At 44.4% G+C, this 9,574-nt stretch overlaps 1 protein-coding gene across 13 annotated transcripts in view; it reads left to right on the top strand.

Annotated features, from left to right (window-relative positions):
- The first annotated feature begins 1,964 nt into the window (after nt 1–1,964).
- The window catches only part of LOC139393264 (inactive histone-lysine N-methyltransferase 2E-like), a 39,594-nt gene continuing 31,984 nt past the window's right edge, over nt 1,965–9,574 (top strand). For 10 of the 13 annotated variants that reach the window (XM_071141763.1, XM_071141760.1, XM_071141758.1 and 7 more), the window contains exon 1: nt 1,965–2,274. The gene's annotated coding sequence lies outside the window, so the exon portion shown is untranslated. The remainder of the gene's footprint in view (nt 2,275–9,574) is intronic. The other 3 variants (XM_071141765.1, XM_071141764.1, XM_071141761.1) reach the window with 1 other exon arrangement.

The raw sequence follows: 9,574 nt of genomic DNA, 5'->3' as shown, positions 1-9,574 counted from the left end.
TGCTGTACAATATCACCTACATTCGCTATAAGATTTCCGAAAATGATTGTAAGTTGTAGCAGTTATGAAGGCTCATCTACTTTGTCAAGACGATCTGATTCAACCAACAGACGAGAAAGCCCTGTTTCAGTATTACGCGTGCGCGCGGGGATGCGGTTTGGCCAGATCTCAGTGGGGGAGGGGAGGTCGAACTGCAATGTCATGTGAACAGGCAATGACTGTATATGTGAACAGGATTGGAAGATTCGCAGGAGCCACTGTATCTTCGCCTTAATTCGAATGACACGTACCCTGATGTCCAACGGATTTTAAGATACATTGTTGCACAGTTGGACGCACCTCTTTTGGACATGGAGACATTTTACTTTACATATGCAACGATCCGTTTGCCTTGACCTCTTCATTGTAGCCTATATGCATTGTTGTCAGTAATATTGAACTAGGCCGAGATATAACATGTATTCATGACAGTGCAGTTTTTTTTTGAAAGACTGGAATACTGTAACAGCAATTAAGAGTAAAATGTACTTGTTAACAAAAGCACATGATGCTTCCATTTGTAGATTGTGTTTATTTGTTGGTCAGTATTGCCTGCCACCCACCCTGCCTTCAGTTAAATCAAAGAAAGAATGGGCTCTTGTGTAAGTGGGTTACATAAGATATTTGTTTCCTCCTACTGCCTTGGGCAACAGATTTAGATGCTAATTTCCAACTCTGGTAAGTAGGGCCTAATAATTGACATTCATGGGTTTGTTTTATCTGTAGCAGATACAGAAGGCGTGTCATGGACCTCAGTGACAATACAATATATTTCTGTTTGTTTTACTATTTTAATAAAGTTTCACATTTTGCAGTAGGATAAAAGTGAAAAGAGCACTTGAATTAAGGAATCTTTGAGACATGAGCGGTGGTGAGATGGCAGACATACATAGATGTAGAACATGGTATGTCTCTGTGTCAGACATCATGGTCATATGGTTGACAAAAGCACATCAGATTGCTTTGCAGTTGAGAGAAGTGCGAAACAGGAGGGAAAGGGCTGACAATTCAACAAGTAATAAAAGCAACAGGACTTTGTCCTTGGCTGCTAAGAAACGGCATTGACTACACACACACACCGTGCTTGACTTGGACTGAAATACTGTAGGTGTCAGTACTCATTTTGGGTACTGTTTATATTTAGGTGCAGGAGCTCCACAATACGTTGAGATAATATTCTATAGGAGGTGGGGGAGCTCAAGCAGTAGTACTCCGCTCCAGTAAACCTCTGCCCATGTCAAGTACTGACTACGCAAATTTTACCCCCTCACACATCAAAGTGTACAAATTGTTCTCAGATACATGTTGAAAAGAAAACACAAGTGATCTGAAAATTAACACTACATACAGGAGTTGTACATGAGTTTAGTCTATGCCTTGTATTGTGGTGTCTGTCATGTATTGTAATTTTGTGTTGCATCATGCTGCTTGATCTTTCAAGCAGTTGAAGGAAATTGTACATTGTTCTGAAATTTTTTAATTGACAATAAAGAGGTATTATTCTATCCACGGAATTTGATTCATTTTTAATTAGTTGTTGAACACATGAGATGCTGTGCTCACACAATCTGAGATGTTCTTACTTTACCAATCCTATGAATGTTTACATTTGTTATAAATTAAGTTTGGAGATAATAGTGTATAAATTAGGATAAGAAAGAGTTTATATATGTAATTTTCTAGAACCAACTCTCTGCAACTGAACTCACATAAATCCTGCATGGTGGCAAGATTTGGACTACAGACACAAAACTACAGAACAGGCATGGCATGGACGCGTGAACGCGCATGTATCCATCTCATTTCACAGAGCCCCTGTAATCTTGGGTTGTAGACCCCGGAGAGTGTAGGGGCGGGGCTCGGGTTAGGGGTTGATGGGGCTGGAGGAGGCGGAGTCACGGTAGTCCTGCCAGGGCCGCCATTTTTGCAAAGGGAAAAGAGACAGGGTAGAGGGGATCTAATTTCCAACAGTCGGCGTAGGTAGGACACAATTTTAACGGTTCGGAACTGACTGTCATTATTGGGTTCCAATAACTACCAACGAAAATTAATTACAGTAGGGGGGTTCTCAAGAGGACTGCTATCAGTGTAAATATTTTTAAACCTTATGGAGCCGCAGTGTGGAGTGAAGTAGCTATTGTTTTGGTTGTGTAAGGAGCGAGGCTCTAGCGACGGGGGTCTCACCCAGGTCGCTGTTTCTTTATTCAGGGTATCTACAGTGAGTGGACTTTAACTGTAAGTAAAACGCTTTAAAACTACCTCATACGTTGTCTTAGTTTCAAGAGCTCATCAAGTTAGTCTAGCTAGCCAGCTTACCGACTTGGTTTCTCATGGCTAGCTACTGTAGCTAGTAACGTTAGCTACGTGGATGCTGATGGCGCTATAGTTACATGTTAGTTAATAACTAACTCTCTCGTAGCAAATCAGTTGGTTTTTAATATAAGTGAGCCACTTATTTAGAATGTTAGTCCTGAATTAGTTGTTTTGGTGTAACGTTAGCTTGTATTAGCTGGCTAGCAACTGTTAGCATTTGCTAGTTAGACAGTGCAGTGTTTAGCTAGCTAACGTTAGCGCATTTGAATTTTAGATTTAACCTGCTGCTTCTGAATTGGATTGTTTGTTAATGAAGAGAGGCAATCAATACTTTATCAAACATTAACTATTTTGGCTAGTTAGCTTTACCTGCAATGTCAGTATGCTGTTGCAGTCGAACGTAACGTTAACTAGGTGGCATGAAGAACTACCCCGCTCTCTTTTTCAACCAGCCCCCAAAGGATGGCCAGTTTGCCAATGTACTCCCATGCAATAGGCTAGTGGTAAATGTACTTACAGAACAAGTAAATCATGAATTGCAGTATTTGTTCGACTGGCTTGGTTTAACACATCCGTTCTCTTTAAATAGTTACAGATTTTCATATGTGGTTGGAAGTGCACTTTTTGTTGATCCTATGGTTTATTTCCGTTTATTAATAACTAGCCAACAAGTCCACATAATGTGGTGTTGCGCAGAGGGCATTGACAGGGCTTTTGTTTATATATACAGCTAGATAACTGAAGACTACGTATAATTTCCGGAAATTGTAGTTGCATTATATTTATTTTCAAAGTTCAATCGCATGTCCACAGTTGTGTAAATGCTTTTTTAGATATAAAACTAGAGGCCTCAGTCACGAGATGAACAAACGGCTATTGGACCGGTAAACTCCCACCCTTCTATTTGGTTGCTAGCTGACAAATGCATTATATCCCTTAATTTAGATTCAAAGGGTATGTGGTTTAACTGCTGCAAACGTGGGGGGAGGGGACCATACCTCAGTGGAGGGGACATACTCAAATCGGGGAATCTTGCCTCCACTGATAATGTAGCCTCTTTGACCGTTTAAACTGTGCGATTGGTTACAATATATTGTCTCAATGTTATTTCAAAGGGAAATCATTAAATGCGAGAATGTATTTGCAAGCGTGTTAACTTTGCGCATTGTTCACACCATGACGTGCCAAGTTGCCTTACTAACTAGCTTAGGTAGCTAATCTTTTCATGTTAAAGCCCTCGTTGGCCAGCGTAACGACGTTTACCGCAGTTCGAACGCTAATATTAGCTAGCTAAGTACTACGACTAGTGTAGCAGTCTGGTAGTAGTACAAGCTTCAAATATTTATACAATAACTCATGTATTTTTTTCAAGGCATAGGTCCAATGTAATTTGTTAGCCGCTAGCTACGTAGCTTGAGACAATGGTTCATTTGCCGAGACTCGCTTACCAACGTTTTGTATATTTGAAAGCCATTGCAGCTAGCATGGCTCGTTAGCTAAACAGCCGGCTAAGTTACCGACGAGATTCTACATTTTTCAAATAATAACTACACAGAAACGGCATCGACAGATTGATACTTAAGTAAGAATGTCTGAAAGACGATTGATTGCTTTCTTGGGGGTTTTTCTTCTCGTGGCGAGGGTCCGTCCCCCAGTTACACGGTTTTCTCGCTGTCCTTAGAAAAGCGCTATGAAAATGGCGGCTTGGCTTGATGTTGTGGTAATTTAATAGCTATGTTCAGCCCTCCACACCCCTATCGGCTGAGCTGACTGCAGCGCCGACACACTCACGGGAAAGCTAGTGCACAATGGGATATATTTATTAAAGACAGCTTTCTGTCGTACGCGTTTGATGCAAACATACACTTGTCAGGTCAAGTTTGAGATTCGCTGGCCAACTGTCTGGTTAGCTAATAGTCCCCCCCCATGTCGTTCAATCACATTTCTTTGCTAATATTGTGTTTCGTGATGCATTGTATTTTAGGAGCAGGGTGTATATACAGATTGTACTACAACGCAATATACGTCAGATCAGATTTGTTGTAGTTGCTGAATTTGGCCGAGTTATTAACATGTTGTCATATTGAGGAGTTGCATAACAGGATACAAACGCAGCACTTTGTATAAAGAACAATATGAGGTTTATTGCCACCCCCACTCTTCTTTGACCTCATACTTTGTTCAACACTAAACATTCCCACCCTTTTCTGGCAAGTTGGACTAAGTTACCACATTTAACAGTAAGTATGCTACTAGTCTAACTCATGTGTTTGTAGAAAGCACTAGGCGGACATTTTTAATATCTCATAATTCACTATCAATAACCTACCCATTCTCTTACTGTGGTCGAATGGTAGGTTCATGAAACATCAATGTTATTTTATGGGGTAAGCATGTCAATGTAGTTAATAAGTAGTAATTATCTAAAGGTCAGCTCGACTGAGGAGGAAAGCATTATTGTGGATTGTGGATATGAACCATAGAACAAGCAGGTCACAACAACCATGATTTGTGTCATTGCTGGAACTATGTGCTTGTGTAATACTTACCAGTGTTAGGGTATGACTAGTACTAGAAACTCAGTCATTAAATTAACTAGGAAGATTTCAGTGTGGTTAGGCCTAGCTCGTTGGAATATAGGCTAATTTGTCTCAATTGTATTTTCCAATTTGGAAAATTTGCCTAATTCACATTAAATTCATGAATAGATAAACAGGCAGTTACTCAAGTCCTACCTGGTGGCCAAAGGCGTTGAGTTTTGTGAAGGGGGAATGAAACAACAGCCGTGACTTGGTTATTTCCCTTTGACATTGACAAAGACCTGCTGCCCTCCTCTTGCCCCTCCCCCTCTCAGCGCCTTACAGGCTCAGAGCAGATGCCCGTCATCAAATAACCCAACAATGAAAATAAATGGCCAGATTTTTTTGTTGTTTTGGTTGGTGACAGTGTTGAAAATTCATGATAACACACAGCTGGCCAGCGAGTAGCTCTATATCACTCCTTATAGAAATAACAAGAACCCAAGTCCCCCAACAAGGCTTTTTAAACTTGCCTGGCTACACCTCACACATGTACACATGACTCCACTTTGCCCAAACAATCTTCTGACAGTGAATGTCTTTCCTTTCATGTGTTGTGACATTTTTCCATCAGCTCAGGCCCCATTCACAGTAGTATGGCCCCGTCCCCTGATGGTGGCTCTAGCTTTGGGATGGTGTGAGGCAGGCAGCTCTACACCGCTCCATTCCCTCCTCTCTGCTGGCCTGTGAGACAAACCGAAGAAGCTGGATACTTCTCTGTGGTGCAAACTTTGGTAGCCTCTGTCCAAATGCCAGTTTGAAACAGTCGCCCAGTGTTTTTTTTTCTCCTCATGACCCCATGTTGCCATAGCTATGTAAGAAGAGACTCCTCCTTAAGCGAACAGAAAATTATCTGGGTTTGTGGCCATCTTGGATGGAGGCTGCCGAGAGAGATTGTCATTAATCTATTCTGTTTTGGTTCTCCAAGACGGCACTAATTAGTCTTCTGTGTCTTTATGAGGTGAGGGTTATGTTAATTCCCCCTCTGCCATTCGATGGCAAGAGGACAAATCATTGGATGCAGAGGTGTTTTCAGTTTTCCCCACAGTGAGGCTGTGCAGCTGCTCTCTTTCTCTAGAGGAGCCTAGTGAGAGGGCTGTGTAGGCTATCTTCACTGCCACGGCTGACTGACTGACACACTGATACAGGCACGCATTTGCTTGTGACTCCTGATCTTTCTTTTAAATGACACAGGTGCTTGTTTCACAAATGCCTGTCAACAGTGGGGGTAAAGTAAGGCCTCAGACTGCTGTACACTGCTCCCTCTAGTCTTTCCACAGCTTATCTTTGCATAGTGGGATTCATCCTCCACCAAATGAATGATGTCATGCTACGTTTGTGATATCACTCATGCAGTGGAGACCTAGATGCAGAGAGGCCCTGGGAGATGTGGGCCTCTGCCGGGAAGTAAAATAGACACTGGTTTGAACTGCTGCAGGCTGGAATCCTCTGACAAGTAACGAGGCCTGTGTGTATGGATGTAGCTGGCACAGTAAAAAAAAACGACTGTTTCCCTCGATGTTGGCCTCTCTGAATACAGCAAAAAAGGTCTCCATTTTGTGTGGACGTGTTATAAATACTGGATGAGAGCGGTCCTACTGTGTCTAATCAGAAGCTGATATATAATACACAATCCCCAGTCACCTACCTCTTCTTCCTCTTAAAGGGACAGTGGCCTCTGCTCTGTCCTGGTGCTAGACGCCATGCACGGGGCTGGAGCGCTTCTTGCTTCGTGGCAGTCATGCTACTATAACCATGTCACAGTCTCATAGCATTCTAAAAGTCTCCCTAACTGCGCCGTATTCAAATTGCCTCACACACTGACTCACACTGCCTTCTCTGGTTCCCTCTCCTCACTCCCCCTGGTGGGTGCCCCCTCTCTGTACACTCTTACACAGCTGTAAATACCTGATATGGTGTGTGTGTTTCGCTGGCTGTGTTGACAGAGAGAGGTTGCCTGCCTGCCACTCCCCCCTGGGGGACAGGAGTGCGTGGCAGGGAGCTCTCGCTACTCTCTCGGGTGACACCTTTCCTTTCACCTCAACCCCAGGCGCGCACACACATCCATGAAGGGCTCAATAAGAGAAGCTATGAAGGCTTTTCGAGCAGCCAATAGCCAGGACAGTGGGCCACAGAGGGGGGAAGTGAAGGAGTTCACAAAACAGGATGTTTACTGCTAGTCTGCTGTATCGAACGCAGTGCTGGGTAGGACAGAAGAAGGCCATAGCTCAATGGAGCTGGTGAGAATCTATTGACTTCCTCTCTCTGCCTGCCTCGTCCTCCACTATAGAGTGCTGGTTGTGTTGTTCTCTCTGTCCCTGGAGAATAACAGACTCCATCCTGAAACTGTATCATCTGTATAGATAGAGCTGGCTGACAACAGTACACTGCCAGCCTGGGTAGTTTTACCCTGTGAGGCTGCCTGGCTCTGTGGTTCTAAGCCTCCAGTGTCCTCCCTTTCTGTGTAGAGCTAGAGTCGGGGCTTTAGTAGCACATAGGAGGCTGGCCTTGCTCTGAGGCCCAGCACAGTCGCATAGGTCACACACGAGAGGGAGACAGGGTTCAGGTAACCTGTTTTTTTGCGGTGCTGGGCGGCTGTAAAGGATCCCTTGTTAAATGGGCCTTTCGCTAGTTAGACTACCTCCCAAATAGGTGCCCCTGGGCTGGGACTGCTGCAACAGCAATCCTGATACTTCCCTAGCCCTGCCCACTTCCTGTTGCTGTGCTACATGCTAACGCTACTTACTTAGTGCTTGGCACGCTGGGTACTGGGTAGACTCAGTGGAGGCGAGGGTGAATGTAGTGGTTGGTGATATAACGCCAGTGCGAGCCAGGTGTGAAATTGATCATGGAACAGTGCTGTAATTTGGCTTGAGTGTCTCTGACCAGGGCTGGGCGATATGGCCAAAATATCATATCACTTTATTTTTCAATTTTTTTTAATGGTATTTCAATTTTTTTTAAATAAATGTTGTACATAAGCTTTATGAGTAGTGCAAGGCCCTAGGGTGATTTCAATGAGTCTTTCTCTATTCGGATTGTTTTATACTGTTTTCAACCTCATCCAAAAATAATTTCTGCATTTCTTGCACTCATTTGAGATAATTGCAACACTGCCACGCAGGGCTGCACAATATGGGCAAAAAAAACCTAGGCCTATGATTAACACCAGGCACAGAAAAGCTAGATTTCAGCCTAAAAGTCTCACTTTTATTTGGTTTGAGCAGTTGACCTTTCTTTCCTAATATAGACAAGACTGAGTCACTCAGGTTGACAGGCGAGCTCGACGCAAATCAATGATTTTGTTTGTCATCGGTCATCCTTATCAAATTTAAGAATGTCAAATGGTGCCGTGCTGTGCTAGGGAGAGGAGGCTGTACTGAGGGAGAGTAGGCCAGAACAGGGCCGCCCCAGACCAGCTGTCAGAACCTGGCTGTACTGCACTGATAACCCTGGCTGTGTGGCTGTAACCTGCACCCGAGATGGGAGATGCAAAAATCCCTGTTTTTGAAGATCCCTCATTTACCCTCTGTGTGTGTTTGTTTGACAGGGTACAAGCCCAAAGTGTGTAGGCTGATGTGTAGAGTAGCCTCTAGGGCCCACTGTCTCTCACTCACTCTCTCACACACACAGAGTGTGCTGGCCTGGGGCCATTGTCTGCTGTTTAGTGTACTCTGCAGAGTGTGGATGTGGACGAAGCAACATCATTCTCTCTCCAATGCCTTTTACTGGGTCTGGACACAGTGCAGTTTGCTGCTGCGCGATAGGTGGTCAATGGTAAACATCACAGTAGAACTTATCTACTCGCCACTGGTGGCACCCAATCTCTAACACAATGTAGGCCTACATCTCTAATGTCCTGTATTATTGATGTATGGCTTCACCTTCAGAGGTAAAGCACAGAGGGAGCCCTGGCAGCTTGGGCACAGTGATTAATGAAGGACAGGACAGCTGATGCAGAGAGTAGCCCTGTTTGGGCACTGAAAGGCAGGGTTGTGACATTCTGATGGTGTCTAGGACAGCTGATGCAGAGAGTAGCCCTGTTTGGGCACTGTGAAAGGTAGGGTTGTGACATTCTGATGGTGTCTTTTTCCAGTGTATAGGAGTGTCTTTATTTTGGTGTGTGCGCTCATGGCTGGCTGCTGCGATGACTCAGCCAATGAGGATGGTGTGAAGTCACTTCAGCTCTGTTGGGAACTTAGAGGGAAGGAGGAGCGCGGCGTCCGTTAGAAGCCCGTCTTTATGTCCATCGTTCTCTTCTCCTGGCTCAAAATCAAACACTGAGACTTGGCCCAAAGACTGGTCTGTCTGAAAAGGAAAGTTATTCCCGCACACAATGACGTGACTGTGGCCTTAGCGAAGAGGGGGGGGTTGGGAAAGGGAGGAGGGCAAATGAGAAGAGGGGGGAGAGTGGGCTCAGCTCTAGTCTCTGCTCTACTCTCACACGTAGTCTCAGAAGGCTGCTGTGCCTGTGCTAGAGGAACCCTAGTGCCCATACAGGAGTTTGGGTGCCTCCCCCACCCCTCTCCCAAACAGAGGGTAGATGGATCATTTGGAAGGCTCCCTGCAGCGCTGTGAGATCTGTGATGAGAGAACATCAGACAGAACGAAAGGGGGGACAAAAGCACCACAGCTTTCCTCCT

Source organism: Oncorhynchus clarkii, chromosome 33 (genome assembly GCF_045791955.1).
Source record: "Oncorhynchus clarkii lewisi isolate Uvic-CL-2024 chromosome 33, UVic_Ocla_1.0, whole genome shotgun sequence".
Lineage (NCBI taxonomy): Eukaryota > Metazoa > Chordata > Actinopteri > Salmoniformes > Salmonidae > Oncorhynchus > Oncorhynchus clarkii.
This window is presented reverse-complemented; position numbering and strand designations above follow the sequence as displayed.